The 16,511-nt window shown below is 39.4% G+C and overlaps 2 protein-coding genes across 2 annotated transcripts in view; one reads left to right on the top strand and one right to left on the bottom strand.

Annotated features, from left to right (window-relative positions):
* The window catches only part of LOC308392031 (uncharacterized protein), a 297,183-nt gene that overhangs the window by 193,600 nt on the left and 87,072 nt on the right, over positions 1–16,511 (top strand). The window lies entirely within an intron of this gene.
* The window catches only part of slco3a1a (solute carrier organic anion transporter family member 3A1a), a 37,517-nt gene that overhangs the window by 12,570 nt on the left and 8,436 nt on the right, over positions 1–16,511 (bottom strand). The window lies entirely within an intron of this gene.

The following is a 16,511-nucleotide window of genomic DNA, read 5'->3' as shown; positions in this document are numbered from 1 at the left end:
TGAAGACTTCAAAGCTCAATTTAGGAGACAAATATCCCCCCGACAGTCTGTCCTGTGATCTGCGGTATTATTAGACCTGAGTGTGGAGAGCTGTACTGCGACAAACCAGATCCGAGTTTAAGTTTAACTACTGCTGTGCACAAGAAATGCAGTTTCGAATTACCATCAAAATGAAATGAAAACATCCCTGCTAATTCTGCTTCCTTCTCTTGGGGCATTAAAAATATTTCTGCTACCAGGACGATGTTGTTTGCATGCCAAAAGCAGCCACTTAACAAAAACAAAACAAAACAAAAAAAACAACAAAAAAACATGGAAACTGTGACTAAGCTGTGTATGTCTTTGCTTGTGCTGAGAGCAAATGCATCAGGCCTGCTTCCTGCCTTGACCACCCACATAGGAAGGGAGTCAACACATGAGCCTCATTCACATCACAGTTTATTCTTCACATAAAGGAAATGGCTCACAGATTTGCTAGGTGGCGTTTACTACCTATACCCTCTTCTCCATTTTAATGCGATATAAACAGGCTCATTTAAGCTAGACAAGGAGTGAAACAAAACAGAAAGAGCCTTTCAAGTCGTGATGGGAACATTTGGCTGTTGTTCTGAAGAATACAAGTGAAACATCTTTGTGGTTGACAGTCAGACCAGCACGGAAATGAACAAAGACCCAGATGTAGTCATGAGGCACTGGATCATGACAGGTTTTCACCTATTCCTTCTGCTATTTTCTGAGATTTTGGCAGGTGGCTGACAAATTTCCGTTGCTGTCTGAATGCAAGACTTCCAAATGTGAGAAGTTGTTTTTTTTTTTTTTAATAAATTGTCAACTCACTCACACACACACACACACACACACACACACACACACACACACACACACACACACACACACACACACACACACACACACACACACACACACACACACACAGAGGAAGTTGTTGTATTTCATTAGGAAGTGTTTACTATATACCTAACAAAGAGTTTTGCTTAAAGCACTTAAAAAAAAAAAAAAAAAGAAGCGGACTGCAGCCACCACTACGTGACTACAAAATGTGCCTGTGGTGTTGCAAATGAGGCCTATGCACTATTTCTTTCGCGTTTCCTTAGAAACTAAGTGTTGCTTTCACATAGCAACATCACAATTGCTTTCACCACAGGAAACCCCAAAGAGGAAATTCAGTTAGTGAAATCACCTTCCAGGAGATGATAGCTCAGTAGTCCACGAATCAGCAACCACTGAGAGGATAAATGTCTCTGCCTACCCCTGGTTGCTCTCAGAAACGCTGTATCTTGATGATAACATTTAAGCCACATGGCTCACATGGAAAAAAAAAAAAAAAAGGTTAGTAATCTAGTGTGGCCCCTTATCAATCTGCTGCTTCTGGAGGAGAAACAAGGGCAGTGCAATTTGAAAGTCAGAGATAATCCCCACTTGAAATGATAGGGTTTTACATTTTTTATATGTTATGGGTCAATAACAACAGAGGCAGGCATGTCATGAGTTGGCCTGCATAATAGCATTACAAAAAAAGCTAAATTACAGTTACCAACAAAATTTGTAGTGCTTTGTGTGCCAGGTTATTTCTTGACATGGCGACTAACTGTTCCCACATTGGAGCTGCTATTAGATACACAGTCGTCTGTATATCTACAAAATCTAGCCGTTTCTCGCCATAATGAGCGTCACCACTAAGTCAGCAAATATCTGTTGTGTGTACCGCTTTTATGCTCTTATCTAAAGATTCTTCAGAGCTGCACCACAAACGATGACAATGCAACCATTTTAAATGTCACGGTGTGTAACATGGCTCAAAAAGAAAGTTAAACTCACAAACTGTGTCAGACTATGGAGTATCACAGTATTCACTGCATTGAGCACTGGGTGAATTGCAACAAAACGATCCAAAAAAGGTTCATCTCATGAGTTTGTGCATGGCTCTGATGTTTTGATGCATCCTTGCATGCGTTCATCTCTCACAAGTTACATTTTTTCCAGTTTTGCTTCCATTACTCTGGTTTGTGTGTTTTCAGTAGTCTAGTCAGTCCAGTCAGATTTTATTGTGTGATGATAATAATAATAATAATAATAATAATAATAAACATTACTGAATTATTGGATGTGTGGAAAGAATAGGAACCTAAATTCCTAATCCACTCTTTTTGTCTTTGGTCACCAGAGATCAATGGTCAGAGGACTTTTTCCGAATCAAAGAGTCTCTTCTCGCCTCCTCAACCCCCCCAAATCCAGAAAAATCCATCCGTTTTCTTCAGTTCTTCTGTGCACAAAAAGTAGCAGACTAAATGGACAAAATGATGCATTAAGAGAACAACTTGGTTACTTTTACATCTGAATTGAGACCCTGACTCTTTGGTAAAACAAAAACAAACAAGTGTAGCTACACTGACTATAAATTATTATATTTTTTCCATAATATGATTCAGCAGGAGTAAAAACTAAAACCCAAGTTAAGCACATTAAACCTGCATGAAGGACAATACACAACCGCAGCGTAATCTGTCTTTTCCCTTCTAGCTGTCCCGTTACAAGATAAGTACAAAACAAACTAATTTGTTCATGTTGTACTTCACTCAAGCCTTTTAGTACCCTGTGAATTATACTCTCTGGGGAGCATGTTTGATGTAATTTAATAACAAAGCTTGGGTCTAGTGTTTTTGTCTCCCTGTAATTGACTTAGAGACCAATGGAAAAAGCCAGAAAAGCCACGTCCATATTAATTAACCCACAGATGCATCTTAAACCGGGGCTGAATATAAAAATACTTCCGCAAAAACAAGAGGCATCATTCAAACTGTAGATCAGAATCTCCATTTCATATGCAACTCTTGTGCTAAACTAACTTTGATAGTGTTTCCGCTCAAACAACAATGCATTAGTGCGTCTGTCTTACAGATGTTTATAATGATGTATTTAAAACACCATGCACAGATTAAACCATAACACAAATGATGAAGGTAGTGACAGGCTCTTCATAACAATCACTCAGGTTAATGCCAGATGAAACCCAGAGAAATAGATATAATGCATGCGTTCACATAGCCCAAAGACCCTATAAAAGCGCTTAGCTGCAAAATTCAGTTTAATCTGGGTATTGAAATTATAAACCAGCACACTGTGAGGTTAAACACACACACAGAGTAATCGAAATGTCAGATCCATGACAAGTGCACCACCCTTGGTTCATTTCCTCCTCTCACTGTACAAAGAGTTCATTCGACTCCTCCATTAATCCTGCTCAAGTAGGCTCAGTAATCTCATGAGCTAAATAACAGCAGAGGGACAATGTAGTGTGGGAAGCCAAACAACAGCTTGTGACACTTTCACAAGAGACCAGACTGAACCTGAATGAGCTGAATGACCAGTAAAGATAAAACCAGCATCCCAACTCGTCACATCTGAAACCTAAATACGCATTCAACCCCAAGGTTTGGTCGAGACGGGGAAAAGAAAAGGCACAAGATTCCAAGGTCACATCAAAGTGACTGCAACATTTACACGCTAGAAGATTAAAGAGCTTTCACACCAAAACCTCTCCTCCTCTTCTGCTCTATCAGGTCATCAAATCCTCTGGGTAGGAGGGTAAAGACATTTTTAAGATTAAAGAACATTGAGAAATGCTCAAATAGGCCAGACGTGTCAGAGGAGCATGGACAATTTGCTCCACAGAACTGAGATGGCATCAGTCACTCTGACAGAGATTCAGACAAATACGACATTTTAACTAAGAAAAGTCACACACTACACCCAAGAAAAGTCCTGTGCTTCAGCTACAGCACAAAACTTGTCAAAACTGAATTTTTTTAACAGTTTTGAAAAGAAATTTCCTACTGTGCAATGGACCGAAGTACTTCTAGGAGCAAGTCTTCATGAAATGCATCTAAGGGCTTAGTTTGTGCAGCATTATCTAATTTAACTTTAGTTTTCAGCTGTCACCAGTAGAACGTTTGCTGACCAACTGTAGCTGTTTTAACCTAAAGTGAAAATGACCCCTAGTTTTAGTTTAAGTGTGAACACAACTAGCCTAAGTATGCACTGATGCATGCGTAGACTGGGACATCTATGTGACAGAGTCAACTAAAAGCATTGTAATACCCATTTTGAATTTTGTAATTTGTCCTCATTTGCCCCTGAAAAATACCATTCATATTTGAAAGATTAAAAGACTACAACTAAACTGAAACCAAACACTGTAAAAATAACAAAAAGCAAAAGGGGAAATGAGCAAAAAAGTAAAAAATAAACTAGAATTTTTTTTTAAAAAAAGCAAAAAAATTAAATAGCCCAATAAGATAGAAATTACACCAAATATTTTTTCTACTTACTGACCTTCTAAAAGTAAAATAAAAGAGTTCAGTCAATAAAATTCTAAATAAAGTACAATGATAAATAAGTAAAAAATAATAATAAAAGAAACACAACAAAACACTATGTAAGAAATTGAATATGTAGAACAAAGAGGCTCTACGAAGACAAAAAATGCCTTAATAGATTCAATAAAGCAAGATAACACAATAAAAATGGCTGCATGAAAAACAAGCAGAGCTAATGTCAGATGGAATTAAAGTGGTTGAGTATAACAGAGAGCAGTGGACAGTGTAATAAAGTGACTTGGTGTACACAGAGTGCTAAGTGTTGTGACAGTCCAGGGCTGAAGTAAACTATTAATGAGATAACAGTTGTATAGTTGTGTGGTACAAAGTTCCCGTATATGAATTCCATTTTAAAATCATCTAACCAAGAAGCAGTGGAGGTAGATCGAATCGTCTACTAATCAGTGGGTTAGTGGTTTGATCCCAAGCAACCTCGGAAAAGATAGTGAATCTCAAATTGCTTCCGATGCATCCGTCTGAGTTCGAGTGTGTGAGATAGTTAGAAAGCACTTAAAGGCATAGAGCAAAGTGCTGTTTGAATGGCTGCATGTGGCTTTAGTAGATATATACACTCATTGGACACTTTATTAGGTACAACTGACTTAATGCAATTATCTAATCAGCCAATTACATGACAGATCTTCAGTGCATTTAGATATGTAGACTTGACCTGCCATAGGGCTGGGCCATATTATACCGTTTACGGTAATACCGGTACAATGTTAGGCAACGATAAGAAAATGAAATATCGCGATAGAATATGGGTGAAATGCGCATGCGCAGTGCCTTTGTTTTCATACGCACATGGCCGAAAAAGCACGGCGGCAACGGAGAATGAGAAGGGGGAAAGAGGATTGTTGAGTGAAACGGATGAACCAGAATTGGTTTTTAAAAATGGTGCAACTTCACTGGTTTGGTGTTTGTCTGTCAGATACACAACAAAGCACATTTTTTTGTAGAAGTTAGCAGGAAGTTAGCTCGCTAGTTTCACTAGTTACCTAAGCATGATAAAGCATGTTCTGACTGAGAGATTTCTGAAAAAATTCAAACGTACAGCTCTGCTATCACTTCCAACATAAATGAAGACAGGAAACTAAAAAGCAATGACGTTGTTGCAAAGCTGCTCTTTTTAACTTCAGTAGATATTATACATGGCTATGCTCAGGATATGTCAGCCCATTTCTACTGGAAATGCCTTTTGGTTAAACTTTCAGCAAGGGATTTGCATTTGCACTGTTAAATGTTTATATAGCTTTAATGCACATAAAAAACAGCTGCTTGTTTAAGTGAAAATAAATTGATGGGTTTTTTTTGCGCTAGTAAAGTTGTGGAGTTGAATTTTGTCTCGCAGAAATTATATCGTCAGTTATATCGTTATCGCAAATTTTCAAATATATATCGTGATATATATTTTTGGCCATATCGCCCTGCTCTAACCTGCCATACTTAAAACCACACATTAGAATGTGGAAGAAAGATGAGTTAAGTGGCTCTGAATGCTGCATAGTTATTGGTACCAAACGGACAGGTCTCGGTACTTCAGAAACTGCTGATCTACTGGGTTTACAGTAGAATGGCTGGATTTATATTGAAATGTAAATATAAATCCTGCAGCAGTTTCTAGCAGGAAAATGCCTTTATGATGCCAGAGGTGAGATGGCAGAATGATCGGACTACCTTCAGCTGACAATAAGTCCACAGTAACATAAATAACCATTCATTACAACCAGGGTCTGCAGAAGAGCATCTCTGAATGTAACACTTGAACCTTTGCAGCAGATAGGACACAGCAGCAGAAGACCACACTGGGTGCCACGCCTAAGAGCTGAGAACAGGAAACTGTGGTTAGCACCTAGCTGAATCTATCATATGAAGAACGGAGGCATTTCTGAAAGGAAAAAGGGGGGTCCAACCTGCTACGAGCAAGATGTGAGTAATGACTTGACTGCTGAGTACCAGTCCATTTTGTGGTGGAGGATTGTTTGGCCTGGGATACATGCTAGTTAATCATTGCTAGCTGGCTGAGGTTAGCTGTTATTGTTCTAACAGGCAAAATCATAAAATACAGTTCGCTTTAAAGGGCTGTGATAGATAAATTTAAGAAACTTTCAGCACACTTCACCAAGAGTCTTAATAATCCTTTGCCCTTTTGTCCCACCTCATTCACAAATTGATGGCCCTTCTTCTTGCCTGGTCAGACAGCTGACTACAAGCTAGAAGTAAGTTAGGGGCAGCTACTGCACACAGCCTGCTTTGTGTCTTTTCCTGAGTCCTCATAAAGATCTCAGAATCTTTTATCTGGTACATTGGAAGATTTCAACTGACATTTAACCAAACTTTGGAAAAGCCAAGAGTTACAACCTCAACAGGCTCAATTTAAGAATGATGATAGCAACAACGAGGACTCAATGCTGTCACCTGCCCTAAACACAGGTGTTACTAATCATATCAACGAAGGCTCTGTGCCCAAGCTGAACAGAGCCTAATTAATGTCATTAGTAACACCTGAGTTCACCTTTCATACCATGGCTGCTGTGAAATACATGTATTGTGTATCTCTAGATAAATGTGTGGGCTGTGCATCAGTGTGTTGTTCCAACTTTGACCTCAGAGCAGAATCATGTCTCTGGTTGGTGTGTGGCTTCAATTTGTCATCACTAAATACAGACTTTTTCAACCACCATCTAGACATGAGCTGTAATAAAAACAGACATTTTACGCAATTCACAAGACGTTGCAATCTTCCTGTAACACTTTGAAAGCAAGCATATCCAGAAATCAGGTCCTGAATCATTTAGGAGTAAAAAGTTACTCAAGCGCTTTCATGTAACAACATTTCTGGGTCTTGTTTTACTGCATCATATCTCTGCCAATAACACAGACAGCCATGCTGTACCTGCAGGATGTTTTTTTTTTTACCATAATGACTCATTACCGGTACCAATTTTCTGAAAATATAAATAAATAATTAAAAGATAAGGAAAACTTTAAACACAAAGGAGCTTGCAGTGTCTTATCTGTTTGACCAGAATTTTTTTCCGTCCATGTTCTTAAATTGTGTTATGACACAAGTTAAGGTTTAAACATTAAGTATGACACATGTTACAAAGATGCAAAGAGAGGGACACCACCTTATACTGATCTTTGTTATGTAAACCCAGCCTCCCTCATGCCAACAGGATTACTGCTAACAGGTAAGTCATGCCATAGTCGCCTCTGAGGTGAAACCTATTTTGATGAGGTACAAAGGCGATTAATGGTCACCAAATCTTTAGCTATCCGTAAGCAAGTACTAACAGAATTAGAAGACAGCCTTCCCCACAGGAAGCAAAGCTTCTACCCACCCAGCTTTTAGTATCAACGTCACCATCACTTGTCAAAGCATTTGCGATAAGCAGGAAGTCTCACTAACTTTCCAAAATCCAGACAGTTGCAAACTTTCAAATGCCTATTAATTATTTTCTAGTTATCCCAGAGGATGTTTAGATGGTTTATTCAAGAGGAAGGAGAATTAAAAAAAAAAAAAAAAAAAAAAAATCACTAAAGTCAAAGAACTTAATCAATTTTCTGATCAACTGACTTCAACTTTCCGTTGAAGCTGGAGGAGAGAAAAAGAGTCAGTTTGTTAGTCAGCTGTACCCAATAATAACCTGTTAACTCTACACAGCCATGACCTAAATAAAAAGCCTCAGCTCAAAGTAGGCTCTCAACTCGCATTCAAATGCCATTACATCAGGATCATCCTACTTTAACTTCCACTTACGTCAAATCATGTCAAATTTGAAACCAACCCTTCGCGCACACTCAGCCGGGATCTGATATAAAAACAGCTGCTTGTGTGTGGAAATGGTTTCACTGACTGACATATGGTTGCTACACAGAAACTGCAGCTTGAGGACACGTTTAATACTATTAGCATTCTGACCCTGAGGATGAGTGGGGAGGTTACTGCAGAACACGGCCAGACCTCCACACGGCTGACACACCAGCTTTCCAGCAGGACTTTTCCCCCTCAACACCCCATCACGTTAATCTGGACTCTGGCTCAATTTAAGCCCAGACAGGTCGTGGCCTAAATAGGGCCTCGCGAAAGGCTACACATCCTCACGTTATCACCCTACTGTCTCCTGATACGAGTCTAAAAATTTCCCTCCATGCCACAGGAACACTTCTCCTCCACACCGTGAGCTACATATATAAAACATAATTAGGCAAAATACTGATGTCCATCTCGGCCACTGTATTCAAGTTGGCAAGGCAACTTCTGGCAGCTTCCACAAACCAGCGCCCACTCTTGCATATTATTAATGGATGAATTATAAGTTTGTTAGATGTATTTACACACTAATCAATGTATATGAGTAAAATACTCTTTATATAATATAGGAGAACCACCAAAAAACAAAACAAAACAAACCCCCCCCCAACTAACTGTACCATAAACCAAAACCCTCAAATATTCAGGCATCTCAAATGTGCTTATTTTCTCTTGTATAAACTAAAACTGGATATCACTGAGTTTGAGGTTGCTGGTCAGATACACTTGCTGATATATTGTAAACTAAAAAATTAATCACCACATATAGTTGTCCTGCTTATATTATATATTGTTTTACTATTTTCATACAAACCATTACATGTCTAAGACGTATAAAAACTATATACTATATGATATATCATCTGTGTCAGACAATCTTTATCCTCTTTTATAATTCAGAGGCTGGCACAGCTGAGCTGCCACTTCCCTTTGGATGACAATACAGAGAAAAATCATTTAAGTAAAACACTGTGCGGCGGGATGGTAAAAGAAAAAGCCTTTTATCGAGTGAGATACAAGACAGAGCTGGAACATTGTAGTCCTGTCATGGAAATAAATGCGTTTTTAATCTAAAAAACAAAAACAAAACAATCCCCATCTGGACCTCATACATTATATAAAACAGAGTGAGGCCATCATATTAAACCTTTTGGGAGAGAAAAAAAAAGTGTGTTCATACCCTGTGTGTCTCCTTACAGATACATGCTGGACTATGGAAAATACATTTTTAAAAAGGCCTAGCCAGAGGTGAAAGAAGCTAAAAATGATTGTTTTTAAAAGTTGTATTTCTTTTCACCACTGAGGCAAGAGTACATTGGTAGTAATAATAATAATAATAATAATAATAATGGATTGCATTTATATAGCGCTTTACAATTCATTTACTCTCACATTCACACACTGGTGGAGGCAAACCACAGTTGTAGCCACAGCTGCCCTGGGGCAGACTGATAGAAGCGAGGCTGCCATATCGCACCATCGGCCCCTCTGGTCAACACCAGTAGGCGGTAGGGTGAAGTGTCTTGCCCAAGCACACAATGACCAGGACAGACAGAGCTGGGGACTGAACCGGCAACCTTCCGGTTACAAGATGAGCTTCCCAAACCCCTGAACCACGGTCGCCCTAAGAGTTCACAGACTAATGTCTTAACATGTAGCCCCATTTTGAAGATTTAGAATCAAAAAATTAATGCATCAGAGGGCAAATTTCCAAACCTACAGCCAACACTGATGAGAGGTCCTCCCACATACAGTTGTACTTCATAATCCAGGAGGCTTGTTCTAAGTGTGTCTATAATCTGTCTTTTCTTTCACCTCCCAGGTCAATGACAGTATGCTACTTTAGCCTGAAATGCAGTAACTTAATCTTTGAGTCCAATTAACCTTATGTCATTAAACTGTTCCAGGAAGCAGTGAAAGCCCTCATTAACCTAAATGGCACCAGTATTAGCTGGATCTGACCGAGGTGCATTTGTTTTTGTTTCATGTCCTATGGATTTAAATCCACACTCCCAATTAGTTAACCATGCCATTATCAGTATAATGATCAGTAAGGCCTTTTCTGGAAATTGCAGGATAGCAATTTCCAAATATTTGGGTAATGGATGCTTTGAATGCTATTACAACAATAATGATGGTCTTTTTGTGCTGTACGATTACATAAGCAGACTGGGCATGCTTTCAAACATACTACTGATGTGACGCTAGAAGCTCAGAGGACTCGGCCAGACTGCAAAGTCTGTGAACGCAGGGTCAGCAGAGGAGGACAGACACAAAGAGACAGAGGGAGAGAATGACGGGTAGATGGTGTGTAGGAGTTAATGTAACAGAGTGAAGCCTGGTCATACAGTGATCCGTTTGTAATCAGCTTTTAGACGCTGGAGCTGAGACGGTGCAAGACACAGTCTCCACTGTTGAGCAGTGGGCTGCTTGGATCAAGGCAAGGGGCAAAAAGACCAGCGCATATATGGTCTGTGCTGGAGAGCTGCAGCTGCTCTATTGAAGACGAGGAGCACAGAGAGGTTCTGGACTCTCTGACAGCAGCTGGTAACAGCTTCTTCAGCAGGTGGTTTGGCTTAATTATTAGAATAAAGATGCCAGCAGCCCATCTCTCCTTTTTTCCTCGGAAAGATGGGAGAAGCAGGCACATAAAAACACAGCCAAGTGTACAACATCATGTCCGCCACCAAATAAAATGGAGCACTAATTGTGCTGCATCCTGCGGAAAAGGAGAACTGATGTGGAAGATATGATGAGTGAAGTGTTTTGAGGACAAATAAAAGGCAGAAAGCATTTGGGCAATGTCTAAAATCATATTTCTATCCAGACCCTAAACTCTGTCACAGCTCTCTCATTCTTAATTTTAGAGTTAGTACAACGCACTGTGAGGAACTCATCTGTGACCTCATCTTTAGGTGGGATTTCACTACTTACTGAAGGAATTTACTGTAAGTGATAAGAGACTGACTGAACAAACTACTCTTTTAGGTCTTATACTAATGTCTCAGATCAGTGTAATTACAGTCTGAGTCAAAATGAAACCTTAGATGGGCGAGGTCATCTTAGACATGTGCAACTAAGAAACAGCATTAACAAACAAAGTCTACTCAAACTTTTAATCTTTCTGCTAGTACTGATTAATCTGTTGTGTATTATTAATAACTGTTTAGTCATTTGGTGTGTGAAATATTACATAAGTGTTACATAACACTAACGACATTTTTTCAAAGCCTCTAACTTGTGTTTCTTGTTTTTAAAACCAAGTCCAAAAACCAAAAGACATTCAACTTATAATGACAAAAAGTCTTTTTTTTTTAACTTTCTTTTTAAATTAATTTTAAGTACTTAACACAGAAATCAATCATACAATACACTCTGGACTCTTACTTTGGAGAAGGATATGATCAATCCATCAGCCATTTTGCTGACTCAGCCTCTGAGGACAACGGCCAAAATTTCACCTTAGCCAGCAGATATCTGGGCCAAGAAGTGTTCATGGTCATTGTTAATGAATGGAGAAGCTAAATTGCTAATAGCAAATGGTTAAAGGAGTGCAACTTGTTCAGGTTAAAATTATACAATCCCTATTTTGCTCCAAGGGAGAGCAACAGGAAACCAAAGCCTGTTCAAACATGATCAGAAACAGACACCGAAGCTAAATCAAAATCTTGTCCCTTTCAGATTATCCTTCTATGCAGATATTAATACAGATTAATGTCAATCAAACTGCAGTGTCACAGAAAGCCTTCTGATTCAACACCTATTGAAAGGAGCATAACACAGTGGGACTGGAGAAATAAATAAAGGCTGACTGAGTCCAACAGTCACTTATGATTACTGCCTACTTATTGATCAGAGTCCATTTAATTAGGCACTGTTATCCTTCAGTCTCTGCCATCACTGATATGGGGATTAAGTGCTGAACATGCTTCTGTGTAATCCTAGGAGCCCACAGAGCAACCACTTACGCACCACTCAATCAATGAGGTTTGGGATTTGTGGTAAAGCCATGTGAATCCATGTAAGACCTTGTCCAAGGAGAGGGCTTGCTATAAAGTTCTTAAAAAGGACAGGTACAGGTATGGAAAGTCAAAGGTGTATCTGTGTGTGATTTTTGTTTTTAAGATCAGACTAGTGGCTGTATCCATCACTGCATCAGGATAGGAAAAATTCCACCCCCAAAAAAAAAAAGAAACACAGAAGCCTAACAACCGGACGTTTCTGTGGCAACAGTCTGTTGATGCCGCTGTGTTTATGATCTGTCTCATCCCACCTCTTATCCCAGTGCTCCTCCCTCAATGGATGACAAAAAAAATCCCCTTTTTAATCAGCAGTGACGGTGCCTGACCCAGATTGCCTCTAGAAGACTGCCTGGCTGCAGAGTCGGCAGGAATTCGTGATGAAGAGGAAAAGGTGTCACAAGCATGTTCAGACCAAAACAGTGGCTGTGAATACAGCAGGGTGCCAAAAATACAATAGAGATAATAATGAAAAAATTAATAATAAGATCAGATGGGTTGCAGCCAGGAGCTTCAGTGTACGACTGTGTAGGTTTCAGTGACAGAGGTTAAGGCTTTCATATCATGCCATCCTGTGATGATCCATATCATCTGACCTATTTTTTAAAGGCCAAATGTACACTTTTTTTCACTCCTTGATGGTGCAATTGCAGACTGTAAAAGGTCTTTCACCATCAGCGGAACTATAAAAAAAAAAACAGTCACAAATTGGTCAAACTCTGCAGATGTGTATTGCATGACTGATAGTGTCGGGAACAAGCAGCTAGAAGGACGAACCTATTGTCTCAACCGTTTGTTCAGTTTTGTATGACAATCTGACTTGAAACCTTAATCTTAAAGGTTAAGGATGGGACTCATGTTAGCATGGTAGAGTTGCTCTGAAGGTGCACAGGACTGTAAAAGAGCCTTGTCAATATAGTAACTGTCTATTGAATGCTCATTAACTGGCTAATTGTTTCTTCTCTCACTATTCTCACACTATTTTTCACACATTTTAAGGTGTTTATCCTTTGTTTTTGTTTTTTTTATTTGATTCCTTTTAAACTTTGTAAATGTAATTAAATTACAACAATTTAGTTGTTAACAAGTGAAACTGTTTATCTTTACATCTAATCGGCCCAGCCAGATATAAAGTGGAATAATCACAGCATGAGTGCAATATTAAATACAAAAACAACAAATTGACAGGGAGGTGATTCACTTTAGATGACGAGTGCTCCTACTACACAGCAGAAATCTGGAATTTTACAAATCACCCCTTGTGCTAAATTCACACCAGTGTGAGGTTAATGAAACATTATGAGATAATTTTTCAAACTGGCCTCATTTGATTCCTCTAGATAAACAAACTCTTTAATTGGCTCTCATTGTCTGCAAACAGCAGCTTGTGCAAAATCTAACTATAAACTGATCAGTATGTCTTGTCTTATCGCTGCACGGGACTGAGAAATTACCTCATTAGAGGCAGGAATGGCGGAAGACTTGCATCAAACAACTCCTTTTACACAAATTTAACGAACCTTTCACTCAGGGCAAGTTGCTAATCAATTATAGTGATTTCCCCATTTACCAAAACTGGAGCACTGTTAAGGGTGCAGACTCCCACTGCTCTGCACTATGTCTCCTTGCTTCCTCTCTGACTCTTACTTGACGTGCTACTCAGAGTATTCAGGGATAATTAGTGATTAGCTCTAGGACCGCATGTTGTTGACCGGTTGGATACAAGATAATCTCGTGTTCATTGCCCTCTATAGCCTCTAGAACCAGAGTAGAAGTAACTGAGCAGGGAGTACACTGTATCAGGGCCTGCAACTCAATGCACTGTAAACTCCTCTATGCCAATCAGCCTGTAGAGCAGCAGACGGTTGCATGCTGTCACATATGGCGGACAGATAGTGTTCATTACAGTGATGCAGGGAAGCAGCGGCTCATTGATGAAAGGTTAATGCAACCCTATTTATCATCTTGAGATAAACCAAACTTCTGTTGCTAGGCAAACTTTGCATGCAGCTTATACCATGGATGGAAAAACCCATTTAGGATCTAATCCTTCAAGATGACATTACCATGCGCCGACTTTAAGTAGCTTATATAAACGCCATACCACAGCAGTGGTTTGGATTCAAAGCATTTTAGGAGGAATGTTGACAAGCTTCTCGAGGATCCCTCCGAGACCGTTGTCACTGCAACCACTCAACAATTTTCTTAACAAACCTGAAGCTAAATTTATCTCTGAGGGGCTAAAGTAAACAAAAATGGTAAAATATGTAGGTTTGAATAAATTAGCACTACATTTTGCCCTAGATAATAATGAGGGCTGAAGATAAAATACAAAAAAGTGATTGGAAGAAAAGTACAAAGACAGGAAACACATTTTTAAAGACTTTCCAGGTAGAAGTCTCTTTGGTATGATGTGGCTGTGAAAGTTTACCACAGCTCTTTGTCAAAAGGAGACAGAAACACCTCTCTGTGTGAAAGGAAGTTGTACACAAACAACAAGTGGAAAGTAAGACAGGTGACAGCCACACAGACCACCACAGTTTAGCGGCATAGAATAAGATAGAATTGATCTTGTAAAGGAAAGTTTGTATGTAGGCCGTAAGAAACCCCCACCCCAAAACTTATAATCACTACAGTAATGCGTAAACACTTTCTATACAGGTGCAAGGAAGCTTTCCTGCAGGGAAAGAAGGATGTTGGTTGCAGCCATATAATCTGTGGTGCTAGCACTGCCAATTAACCACACTCAGCAAACTAATCTATTACTGTGTCTGTGATTATACATGCAATATTTAACCATATATGTTCAACTGAACTCCATTTTGACTATTTGTAACTTTTAGACTTGTAGATTTGTTCCGACTTTTTTCCCTCCCATTTACCCAATTAGGAAATTAGTCACCAGGAACTTCCCTACCCAAAGCTTAGACTGAGAACAAATTTGTGCTTATAACTGTATGAATCACAGACTGTGATGTTTGTTAGCAGATTAAATCACGGAGACCACAGATTGCTAGCTAACAAACTGCTTTTCCTAATAGTGTTTTCATTATGTTTTCAGTGATGACTGTGGCCAATAGGGCATATACAAATGTTCTCTCACTATTCAGACAGACAAAGACATTTGAACTGCAAAGATAATGAGCACTGTGAATGATATAAATAATTTTAACCTACAAATTTATTCCTGAATGTGCCATATTAGTTGTCTAGCTCCAGAAATGATTGAAGTGGAAGTTTGATTCATTATCCTAAAATAACTACATCATTTTTTTTTATCCATTTCATACTTCCACTCAACCCTTGTGTGTACTATACTGCAGGCAACGCATGCTTTACATTACGATGACGTAATCAGAGGCTGTTTAAAACGTCTGACACCTAAACAGACAGCTGTGTGAAGTCAGTAAGACACACAACATCAGCTCTAGAGGCTTCTGTGTGACTGTCCTGGACACTGTATTTATGCAGTTGGGGGTCCTGTGGGAAGAGCCAAAATTAGAAGTGAATAATGAAAGGTCATGGAGCAGTGGGAATAGAGATCCTGTTGACGCAATCTGCCATTCATATTTATTTCCTTTGGCCAGCGACCAGTGGCTACATCTAGACTGGAAAACAAACCAAGACAACAGCATCCAATAAAATACCTGATGATGCTCGACTCCGCGGTGGCAACGTGATTCAAACTGACTTCTTCAGAACACTAAGGTACTTTCTTTTAAGTAGAACATGTAGCCTACCACTTACCAATGGAGGCTTAGCAAAAAAAAAAATAAATCTATTAACAATGACAGAAAACATATTATAATCAGAAAGAGACCAAAAAGCTCTCTGAAGAGTCACAACAGACCAGCCTTTAGTGTGTTTTACAGTTGTTGTTAAAAGAGTAGAGACACATGTCTGCTGCAGTGTACACAGTAAAAGTAGGAAGGCAGAGCCTCTCGAGGAGTTGTTTTTCATAGGCCTGTGTGGTATGCGTGAGCGTTCCGGCCCAGTCAGACCCACCTCATTGCTGGCTGGTTGGCATTCCTGCCTAACTCTGTAATTATGACTCCTCTCCAGGCCTCTATGCTACACTCTCCCTGAACCACTGTACTGAACATGGCGCGAGACCTGCCCTCTTCAAAGGTATGTGCTCGTCACCTCGCCATTTAGTTCAGACCTTAACAATAACTCATCACTGGGTGGAAATATGCTTTGACAACAGTGACGGGTAACAGCTGTGCTGAGATAAAAACACCATCACTTACAGATTAGGATCATTAATTGTGCCGATAT

The sequence above is a fragment of the Rhamphochromis sp. 'chilingali' genome (genome assembly GCF_963969265.1).
Source record: "Rhamphochromis sp. 'chilingali' genome assembly, chromosome: 2".
Classification (NCBI taxonomy): domain Eukaryota; kingdom Metazoa; phylum Chordata; class Actinopteri; order Cichliformes; family Cichlidae; genus Rhamphochromis; species Rhamphochromis sp. 'chilingali'.
This window is presented reverse-complemented; position numbering and strand designations above follow the sequence as displayed.